The sequence below is a fragment of the Rhodamnia argentea genome, chromosome 3 (genome assembly GCF_020921035.1).
Source record: "Rhodamnia argentea isolate NSW1041297 chromosome 3, ASM2092103v1, whole genome shotgun sequence".
In the NCBI taxonomy this organism is placed as follows: Eukaryota; Viridiplantae; Streptophyta; class Magnoliopsida; order Myrtales; family Myrtaceae; genus Rhodamnia; species Rhodamnia argentea.
In genome coordinates this window covers 24,457,772-24,470,000 of record NC_063152.1, presented here as the reverse complement: position 1 = coordinate 24,470,000, position 12,229 = coordinate 24,457,772, and the positions used below count along the sequence as shown (strand labels likewise).

Genomic DNA, 12,229 nt, shown 5'->3' with positions numbered 1-12,229 from the left:
ATTCTTACAAAATTGAAACAATATCAAATTCCAGTCAAGTTCTACCATTCTCATTCCCCATCATTAGTTAATAAGGAATCGTCAAATACTATTAATGTTACGATGGAACCAATCACACACACATTTCCGACCAAAAAAAAAAAATCACACATATTAAAATATCAATTTGATGGTAATTTCAGGAGATGAACACATGCATAAATAAATCCCTTTTAATTTTTGTTCTTCGAGGGGTGTGCTCAAGTTATTTGACATACGAGTTTATGCGTGCACGATAGAAAACCTGTGAGAAAATGAGGTGGCGTGGCCTTGAGCAATCTTGAACGTATACCCAATCGCATACTTGCTCCCAATGAACTTCAAAAACCCGAAGCTCTTGTCGACGGCGGTCATCTGGCCCTAGGCCTTTGCCTCACTCCCTTTTGGCATCGCCACCCCGCTTAGCTTCATCATTCCCCCAGCCTCTACTTTATGGGCGATGGCGAGGCAATGGTCGCTTGATGAAAGCCGGAGCAGCAACAAGCGCGGAGCAACAAAATGTGAGGGAAAGCGTTCTCTTGAAACCACAATTTAGCGGCGAAGCATGCCGGAGAAGCAACACAAGGAGCTTTGAGGAATAGAGGAGAGAAAAATCGACCCAAAATTTTGAAGAGGGAAGAGGTTGGTAGACAGAAAAGATAGATCCAAATTTTTGAAGAGGAAAGAGGTGGCGTGAGTTTCTTGAAGAGGAGAGAGAAATCACCATTAATGTGTGCAGAAAAGCAGCAGGCTACTCGAATGAACAGTGATAGAACAGAGGGGAGAGAAAAGGTCGTTCGGAAGCAGTAAGGCTATTAGAGGAAGCAAATTTTCAAATAAAAAGGGGAAAGTAAAATATTTTTTGGAAAAAGCCAGCTGTTATCACAGAGACACGTTGCTCCACTTGTCGCTTCTTGATTGGTTGGGGAGAACGGTGAGGTGGCCCTTCGAGAGCATCTAATATTTTCTTGAATTTGAGAATGCAAGTCAATGTCGGCTTATGCACATTAAAATTAAAAATATCCCACATCGGATTCTGGCATGCCAAGTCAGCAAATTTAGGTGTCAGCTCGCTAGAGTGAGTAAACTGTGCACCCAACAAAGAACGCTCTTGATTGCATAAATCTTACGTAGAATTGTTGGCTAAATTAATCTCGATCCATATTACTAACTCATAAAGTAAGATAAATCATGCTAACAAAAAAAAAAGTAGATAAATCATAAATGATAACTTAAATAAGTGAATCATGTTTGATGCCTAGAAAGAGCCTATAAAGTTATTTTGTAAATTTTGTCCCAAAAAAAAAAAGTTATTTTGTAAATCAATTTTGTAGGCTAGTCGTGACATGCATCCCAATACTATCAGTTACGAGAATATTATCAACGGTACCTAATTGAATAGTACATTTATCTAATTGTGTGCTAGTTTTGATTTGCATACCAATACTATCGGTTGTTGGAATCAAGTAACGATTTCGAATTAAGTGCCATTAAAATGCACCAAATTTTGCCAATTGACATTTATCAAATCACATTCATTTAATTTCTAAAGTATACTTGTTAACATACTTCGAATCATAACATTCTCAAATCTGTGTTATTTCCCTAAATTAAGATGCAAAACCAAGGTAATTAAGCGCCCAAAGTCATTAACCAAGCCTTCCCAATTACTAGTTACACTAATAGCATGAGTGGGGTGCTAATTTAGTTTAGTTTTATTTTTTTCTTTCTTGGGTGGTGGAAGGATTGAAGAAGATAATCAAGAATGGGGCTAAGATTTTATTTATTTATTTATTTGTTTGTTTGTTTGTGAATAGTTACAAAGTTTTGTGCATGGGAAGGCTTGGTTCACGCATCTCATGTGCATCTTTTGGGTCATTTCAGATTCGTGCTTCTGCATCTCCCCCAGTGTTACAATGTTTATTCTGATGGGTTCTCCTGCTCGTGCATCTTCCGTGCGATCCACGTGCATCTTTTTTTTTTTTTTTTGGTAATCCGGGATCCGCCGGTCGTAATCGAGTCAACTCACCACCACCCGAAGGGCGGCGAAGACCCTTCCCGACGGCGACTATACCCGGAGGGGAGGCTAGCCCGCAGCCCACCAGCAAGGGCCCCCTACTTAAGTCCGAGAAACGCGTTGGGAGGGTATCCACGTGCATCTTTCACGTTCATTTTGTGTATAAAGTATAATTATTATGTACGTCATATTATTTGTTCCGCAATAAATAATATTTATGTGAAGATAATCACATGCTATGCAATTAAATTGAAACCATATTCATAATCTAATTATAAAAAGTAGATAAAAGCATTTTGATGGAATTGCAGGATCTTGAATCTCAATAATCACTACAATATAGTACTTATTTTAATGTGATCCCGCATTATGTGCTTAAATTTTAATACAATCATGGATAATTATATGTATATGGAAATTTATATAGGGCATTAAACTTATGTATCATGATTGATGATTCAAATGATAATTAGAGCAATACTCCTGACTTGAAGAACTCCATCCTTCAAATGGGACAATTCAAAATAATAATCCATAATGTCTCATCTTTCTTCTCGAGAACTTTGATCGTGTCCGATAGACGAGTTTCCATTATGATAACGCCTAAAGAAGCGGCTTGTCCGATCCCAGAAGTGAAAGCGCTCGTCCAGCCAACCTCATCGGTTTAGTCGGCCCGGGAAGTTCTGGGCCGTTCCCACCCAGCATGACAACAACAGAGGACATGCACGGCCAGTTCTTCGCGTCTCCTTGCACGCACAACAGCCCAATGTGGATACACTTCGGCACTCGATCTGCATCGTACGACTGCTTAAGCAAAGCGTCCATCAATTCCAGCGCTCGGCCATGAGACCACAGTTTCCATGCCTGTCGTATTGAAGCATCTTGTAAATATTAGAGGAAAAGTACATCTATAACTTCATTGATGAGAAAGGGACCGAGAACATATTCCGTATTAAGGACGTACTGACGCAAGCAGCGCCTGACCAGGTTCTGTCGCATGCGAGTGGCTACTCTTTGTTCCGCTAATAATCTCTAGCACAAGAACCCCGAAGCTATAAACGTCCGACTTCATCGAAAAAATCCCTTCCATCGCGTACTCTGCAGCCATGTGTCCGTTGTTGCCACACAAGGAAAGACATGGTAGAAATTGCCTTAGTAGTCTAATTGTAGAGGTGAAATATAAGATCATGAGTTACGCGATCCTGTCATGTCAAAGTTGTACTCACTCTGTAATGTCGAACAAGTGATTAGCGCAAAATCTCTATCAAGAATTTATCAACATGTAAAAAGGACAAAGTAGCAACATACTATGTTCCTGCAACCCTGTTGGTGTTTGCGTCAATTTGGTTATCCCCGAGAATCCTCGCCATCCAAAAGTCCAATATCTTCCAGTTCATGTCATCATCCAGCAAGATGTTGCTAGCCTTGAGGTCCCTGTGGACGATTTTGAGACGAGAATCCTCGTGCAGGTACAGAAGTCCTTGAGCGACTCCGTGAACGATCTTCAGGCGTGTCTTACAATCAAGTCACACACTCTTGCTCGAATCTATGAAAACATGTAATCAAACCCCAAATTGAATGTCTCATTCTTTCCAAAACATAAAGGAGCAGCTAAAGGTTTTTGGGGGCAAACCAAAGAGAACCATGTCTAGGCTCTTGTTGGGCATGTACTCACATACTAGCAGCTCCTCATTTTGCTCTAAGGAGCATCCCAAGAGTGTCACAATGTTCCTGTGTTGTAGTTTCGCAATCAAGGCGACTTCGTTCACCAGTTCGACAATGCCTTGAACTGAAGTTTCCGACAGCCTCTTGACCGCTATTTCCTTTCCCTCTGCCAATCTGCCCTGCAGTGTTGGTTACCGATCGGCAAGTTAGTCACAGGGATGTATTGAATTGGACAATTCTCATACCATTCACATCACGATTCAAGTACATCAGTGACCCCAAGAGGTGAACGCGTGCATGGAGAGATATTCTATCTCGGCTTTCTACAGCTTTGACCTCTTGGTAGGACTGACCACCTTCATCATCAACATCGACATCACGTTTACCTCAAATTAGTTGGGATCAGCGGTCGAACTGACCACCTTCTAGCAAAATAATTGTCACGGTTCTTTACAAACACCAGGTAGCTGCAGGATATATGCTTTCAGCACTTACCTTGTACACCGGACCGAATCCGCCTTCTCCAATTTTATTATGGTCTGAAAAGTTGTCTGTAGCCACCTGTATGGCAGCTAGTCCCATCGTCGGAATCTCCTGCAAGACCAATTCCCGCAAAAATACATTCTCGGGGTGCCTTCCTCTGATTTCTCCTAAGTTCAGTGACTGAATCACTGGACGACTTTCCTCCTCAGCTATTTCGAGTACAATTGGAGCGATGAGAACATGTGAAGTTTGTCTAAACGAATCATAGTGTATAGTTCGCCTACCTCTATGCAACTTCCTCCTCCTCCTGATCACGACGCAGATGCAGCAGCACAGCAATGCTGTGCCAAATACTGATGACACAATGCTTGCAATCCATATCACTTTTTTTCTTTTATCTGTCATATATAATAAACTTGGTGATGGTTTGAGACCGCCTTAGTGATCAGGATAAAATAACAGGAGTCGGGGAATTATGGAACTCGAACTCTTTACTCCTTTCGTTTTTCCCTCAAAAAAGGCAAAGAGTAATGGTACTTAACCTCTGTAGTACGAGTGAGTTCGGCTGTTGGCGGAGATGATTGAAACAACGATCCTGAATGGCTGAATGCAGAACACGTTAGCCATAGATGACTGCACAAGAAAACGGAAAGAGAATTGGTCTCCTAGTTTTTGATTGTTCTATGAACATGATCTGGGCTATGCAGGTTTCTATTGTCATTTCTTCCGGATAAATTTTCATCATCATAATAATTTTGCCAAATAATATAATTCTTTTTATTCTATCTTATCGAACAAGTCTTATGAAGATCTAAAATTCTACCTTGATTATAAGCTGTGAAGGAAAAGAAAAGAAAAGGGATAGAAGATAGATCTTAAATGGACTTTGCTAGCATAGAAGTTTTTGGTAACGGTAAGAATAACAGTATGTTATGGACCATAAATTCTTAAAAGAATCGACCCACAAGAATTTTTAACTATTTATTGTGGTTCAAAATAGACTATTAGCATAACAGTCATCTAAAAGCTGTTACATAATCAATTCTCATCTTGTTAAAATTACTAGTCAACTTTCCTTGCCGTAAATGATCTTTCTAGGTTCACATAAAAATGTCTAAATTAAGTAACTTCATTGGGCAACTAAAGACAATTAGAACTGTAGTTGGTACTTCTAAGGGGCTCTCCAGCTAAAAAAAATGATTATAAGACAAAGTTTATAATGATACAGATAACAAAGTGTTTGATTTTTGAGGCATAGGCATTGAAAATTATATAATTTATTTATTTGCTGACTTTAAAATAATTTTTTAGGAGCATCTGTCAACAAAATGCTAACCTAAATGTATAAATGTATGTTTGGATATACGTCTCTGATGGAGATTTTTTTTTTTTTTTTTCATTCGGTTATTAATATTAACTAGTCCTTCAAAATTACTCGCAGTCAATCCTGCTTGGGAGGATTTTCAACTATTACAAATGGTAATGTTAAGTTTGGAAATGAACAAGTATAAATAGATACAAAATTGGAAGTATGTGCGAGGGTGTTTCGATGTCTAAACGTATGTATCTCCATACCTGAATGAATCGAATGCAATTGATCTGTTTCCTCTTCTCCTCAAATCAAATCTTCTTTTAATTCTCGAAGACCCTGCAACTATGGCCCGTTCGATCAGTGAGTCGACAAATTTTTTATCGAGATATACATCGAATTATTGCCCAAATGCTACATGTACGTGACTTCTCTGCACCTAATACTGAAAGTTTTGATTGGACATTTACATTTTAAGTCTCATTGAAGATAACGAGGACTCGGACTTACTAATGAATAACCAATGAATTGAGTAAGGCAAAGGAAAAATAAATCCATCCAGAAAAATCCGGCAAAAAATAATGATCCAACAACATTTGTAGTTGACGCCTTCCTCTCACTAGAAAGGGATTAGTCATGGTTATGTCCAGTAAAAGTTAATAGTGATTAGAAATCCAGAAAAAATTTCACATTAGTCATGGTTAAACTAATTAGATTTCTTATCACTTTCTTATGTGGGAATTGTTTCCCCACGCTAAGGGAAAAAATTACCAAAAAAATTGTAAATTCATTATAAGGGTACTAATTCAATCATAAACATTTCAATTTAGTCAATTGAATCTTAAACCTTTTGACGATTTACCAAGGTAGACATTTTGGATAATTTTGACCGAAAATTGCTGATGTGTACAACGGTCGTCCTATGTGGCACTATCGGTCTTGACATGAATAGTTTTTAAATATTTTTTCTTTTTTCTTTTAGTTTCTTTATTTTCCCTTTTTTCCCCACTAAGTCCGGCGAAGGCTCAGTAGGAAAGAAAGGGAAAAAGAAAGAATGAAAGAAAAAGGAAAAAAATAAGTCAACAAATTTATGACAAAAATTAGAATTTTAAAAAAGAAATATGTGAAACATTGTAAAAGTCGTGCCATGTAAGACGATCAACATTCAAATCAGTAATTTTCAGCTAAAATTGTTTGAAATGATTACATTGGTAAATCATAAAAAAGTTCAAGACTTAATTAACAATATTTTAAGGATTTTTTTGGTAATTATCCCTATTCACGGGCCAAGTTGTTTAACCATGATCCATGTTGTTGAAGCCCTCAAGTGGATTCAGAGCTCAAGCAACCTCAAATCCAGTAGTGGTGTGCAACCGGCCTAGATCGCCCAAAAAATGGGTCCGGTTCCCGATTCCAATATGAAGAGGTCCGGTTTCCCATTCCAAATTTGTGGAACCGGTTTGTACAGGTCCAATTCCAAAAGTGAAGACCAACTTTGGAACCGGACCGATTTTGAAACCGGTTCTTAGCTACAATAAAAACAATATAAATTCTCTAAGTTGAGTCTACCTTTGCCTCACTTTATTTATTTTTTTCTCTATTCTTTGTTGCCTTTCCCTCTATTCTTTGGAGCAATATTTTTATGGTTGAAGGGATAATAGAGTTTAAAAATTTATTCTGATAAATAGGGAATGAAGTTTTATGATTTATGTTTGGATTATGTTCATTACAAGTCCTAAAACTTATCACGAAAGTATAATTGAGTTCTAAAACTTGCAAAAGGTGCAACTCGAGTCTTAAAACATGTCAAATTAATGAAATCAAGTCCTTATATTAACTCCTCCCAACTTGACTAACGGAAACTACTTATGTGGCTTTTTTTAAAAATATTTTTTCTCTCTCTCTCTCTCTCTCTCTCTCTCTCTCTCTCTCGTTGCTAAAATGACATCTTTTTGGTCTAAATCTAATTTTTAATATAATTTTATTTAAATTAATTTTCAAAATAAGCTAAAAAAAAGAACGCAAAAGTAGAACCAACGTCGGAAAGGGCCAACGATGGTAGGGAAGTGGTCGATAGGGGTCGTCGACCCTCGACCGGGGGCCCGCGAGGGCCAGTGACCCTCCCTCGGTTCTAGCAAAGGGTTGCTGGTAGCTACCGACCCCCACCATCGATGGTCTTTGACACTTTGCGACAGTAGTTCTAGCAAAGGGTTGCTGGTAGCTACCGACCCCCACCATCGATGGTCTTTGACACTTTGCGACAGTAGTGGGGCGGCGACGGCGAGGATTCAGCCTTCATCACTCGTCCCGCTTATGCGTTCTTCTTCTTCTTTTTAGCTTATTTTTTTAAAATTAATGAAAATTAAAATTATGTTAAAAATCAAATTTGAACTAAAACGATATCGTTTTAGCCATGTCATCACCACATAGGAGAGAGAAAACATTTAAAAAAATTCAAATCAAATTGGATGGAGTTAACAAAAAGACTCCATTGCACTAATTTGACAAGTTTTAGGACTTGATTGCATTTTTTGCAAGTTTCAGAATTCAATTGCATTTTCTTGACAAGTTTTAAGACTTCTAGTGAGCATATCCTTTTATATTTTACATTACATGTCTATACTTTTTATTGTTATAATTGTATGTGGACAAGTGTTTAAACTTTTCATCGTTTATAGTTGTATATAATCACATGTTTGGCGTATAAGGATTTATGTCAATCATCTTTTACTTTGAGCCGTTTTTTTTTTTTTGCACATATTATTTTGCTGTAAAAAATTGAAATAAAAAAATAAAAAAATAAGTTCTCGGGTTGACCCCGAAATCGGACCCGAAAAATGGGATAGGTTCTAGAACCGATTCCAAAAAAAAAAAAAAAGATAGGTTCCGGGTTCCGGATAGGGTGAGCATAGTCTAGATAGGTCGGTTCCGGACCTAGAACCCGAAACCTACCCTATTATAACTGATTTTTAGTTTTTGAAACTTAGAACCTACCCTTTTTGTCCCGAAACTTGTTTGCAACCTATCATGTTTTTTCGGTCCAGTTCTTGGATATACTCGATAAGCTATTTTTCTTTTATTTCTTTTTCTAATTTCATTTTTTCCAACGAAATAATATGAGTAGCAATGGAACAATTCAATGTAAAAGATTGAATAATAAAACTCACTCTCCACCAAAAGCAAAGATCCATAATATGAGCAATATAAGTTACAATCAATCAAAAACATAGGAGATGAGGCAAGTAGAACTAGGTTTTTTTTTAACAATACCTAAAAGTTGATTCGAAAATCAATCCAGTTCCCAAGTGGGTCTTCATTGGAAATTGGGAATCGGACCGGTTCCAACCGATTCCCAAAAATTAGAACCCGTACCTGGACCGGTTTGAATAGGAACCAGTTTCGAGACCTATTTACTGGGTGGTCCGGTCCAGGTTTCGGGTAAATCTGATCGTTGCACACCCTAGTTCCAAGTCTGGAACCTACCCACTTTAAAATCGATCATCCCAAATATCCAAGTCAATTTAGAGAGATTGTGTTTGTAGTACCCTCGTCTTACATTTATCACTAACACGGGATTTTTTATGCAAATTTTAAAACTTGCCAATTTTGTGCACTAAATGTTAAGACTTTTATTTTTGTGTATTTAACTCATAAAACTTATCAAATTCACACTCTTCAATTCTTCTGTCTAAGCCGTCGGCCTTAAATGGACAGAATGCATATGTTGATTATTCTTTTATTTTTTCCCAATATTATGTGACTTTTGGACAGAAAACGACATCTTATGCGCCACATCTAGAACTTAACAAAATTGAAATTAGAAATAAAAGATGCTAGAAAATAAGGAAAGATAAGGGGGGACCGATGGGCCGCCCCTTTGTCACCGGCAAGGGCCAGCGACCCTTGTCCAACCACCGGTGACGGCCACGCCCGGTGGTGACGACAAAGACCTTATTACCTAGCAACAGCCTACGGTGTTTGTATTTTTTTTTTTTCAATTTATTGATTCAATATTTGTTTAAGCATTTATCATTTTCCTTCTATTTTCAGCGTCTTCTAATAATTTATTGATGTCGCATTATCTAAAAAAAAGTGATCACAAAACAGCATCTTTTTGTGTTCAACTACAAAAAAAACAAATTGTTAATATCACAAAAAACCCCAAACTAATACACATATGATAAATTTACCCCAAATTAATATTTTGACCATGAGAAATCCAAACTGATATGTCCGTGATAAATTTACCCAAAACTATTATTTTGACCACAAAAAACCCAAGCAGGTACACTTGTGACAAAATTCATTGCATATTATTTTTATTACTATAAGAAATCTCAAACTAGTATACTCATGACAATTTTATCACAAACTGTTTTTCTAATCACCAAAAATTTCAAACTAGTACACATGTGACAAATTTATTACAAATTAATTTTTTGATCATAAAAAATTTAAAATTGATACACCTCTGCTAAATTTACTATTCGTTAGTTTCCGTTAAATTGGGTTCATATCACAAAAAAAAAAATACAAATTGATACTCATGTCACAAATAGAGGATAAAACTCCAAACTGGTATATTCGTCAATTGTCACATATTATCTAATTCAGCAATTTGACAGTAAAATTTAACGAAAATTAACGAAGGGTAAATTTGTTACCAGTATATCGCTTTGAGATTTTTTATGAACAAAATATTAGTTTGAGGTAAATTTGTCACAGATGTTCCAGTTTAAAGTTTTTCGTGATATTAAAAAAAACATGTAGGAGTAAAAGAAAAAAGGTAAAGAAAGTCATATGTGCATTTTGTCCACTTGAAACTAATAAATTTCACAGAAGGACTGAAGTGGATGGAAGTTATGAGTTTTAACATCTACATACAAGTACTGATAAATTTAAAATTGTGTGGCATGAAATTGATAATTGTTAAGAGTTGCGTCGAGATTATCCTCATTGTCTCATTTGTGCGTCACGTGTCCATCACCTCCAGATTGATATAAAAAAATTACACTGTAAATAGTATTGAAAAGATATTTATTAACATAGCAGTCTTTAGGCGATTGTAAGAATAACAGTATGTGGCATGCGAAAAATATATATACTCACCGAGATCATAAGATGCAACACGGACACTGGCTTCTGGGAACATGTTTTGATTGGTTGGCCATACGAACCGGAACCGCCAACGTCCTCCATAAAATCTGAATCCAAAGGCATCAAGGCTTGTCGGGAATATGTATTGTGCAACATCCATCTGATCGTGTCTAATCTCCTCCCCAATATATGACGATGGTGATGATAATGACACATTGAAAGGAAAAGGGAGACACACGTCCTCGTTGTCCTCGTCCTTGCTTCCCACTGTCACGACCTTCTCGCGACTATACTCCCCCGATGCGGACACTGATTCACTCCGGTATCCGGGGAGATAAGAGCTGCGGCGGTGCTTGAACTTGAAGATGTTCCCAGCGCCGGCAGCAGGACCGGGAATCGTATAGACGCGAAGCTCCTTTGAAACGTATGGGGTCGTGGCGACCAGAGACGATATGGATGTGAGCAGGACACAAACGTGTGCTCCCGGAATCATTTCTTCCTAATGAATTGTGAAGGCTGTCTTCAGCCATTTCTCCTTACAAGTACGAGGAGGAGGAGTGTGCGTTTGTAAAGATGGGTTTGCGCTGTTAGATTGACGCGGAAATGATCGCCGACCGAGAGGTTTATTTAAACTAAGTCTGAAAAGGCCACTGGCATAACAATTTTGGATAATGTGAGCAACAATAAACTATTGGCCATAAATTCTTAAAGGGGTGGATCCCCAAAAATTTCTAATTATTTTTTATATCTTTTTTATGGCCTAGGATATACTGTTAATCTGCAGTATATTAAAAACGTTATTCAAGTAAGAGTAACGATCACACAATTGGATATACTAACTGTTCCAATCATACCAATTATCCATCCGAAACCGCTTTAGTCATCAGATTTTTTCCTTGAGATTTTTACTAAACATCGAAATAGATTGGGGTCCACCACTCTTGGCTCTACCACCATCTATTAGAAGGACGCAGCAAAAATCTGATACCTTCACTCGGGGAGATCGCCAAGAGAGAGCCCAAATTTGAGGTCATTAACATATCCGGTTAAACCCACCTTCACTCAAAAGTTTAAGCAAATGAATTATATGCCAACTTGAATATATTAATTGCTTCATACCATACCAAATATTCAACGTAAAACCTCTCAAACAAAACTCACATGTGCATCTCAATATTCAAAAATAGTCGCTATCTTGTATAATGATTCGAATAATCCATTTAGGTACATGGCACGCGGTTTGGATCAGACCGTTATTTGACTGCAAAAGAAATCACACGTGGCGTAGCTAGTGACTCTAGAGAACAGGTTTCATTGGGAGCAAGCACTCACCAAGGACAAGAATACCTGCCCCGATGAATAAACTGGAGGCTCTATCATTGCAGGAGTCGCGGTTAATGATATCGAACGCGCCAACAGTGACTTGAAACGCGAGTTTCTACATTTATCTACTGTGAAATTGAAATGTTCACGATGTACCCGATCACAACTAAAATATAATTCTTAATCTATGAGACTACGAAATGGTGTTTGAATAAATCGAACTAATTTACATTTGTCGACCACATTAGGGCACGTATCACCGTTTTCGGAGACATCATAGACAGACCCAGGTTAAAATAGCCCACCTATATGTCTGT

General features: G+C 37.6%; 1 pseudogene; it reads right to left on the bottom strand.

Annotated features, from left to right (window-relative positions):
* Window positions 1-2,638: 2,638 nt before the first annotated feature.
* LOC115727742 lies at window positions 2,639-11,082 on the bottom strand (annotated as a pseudogene).
* Between the last annotated feature and the right edge of the window lie 1,147 nt (window positions 11,083-12,229).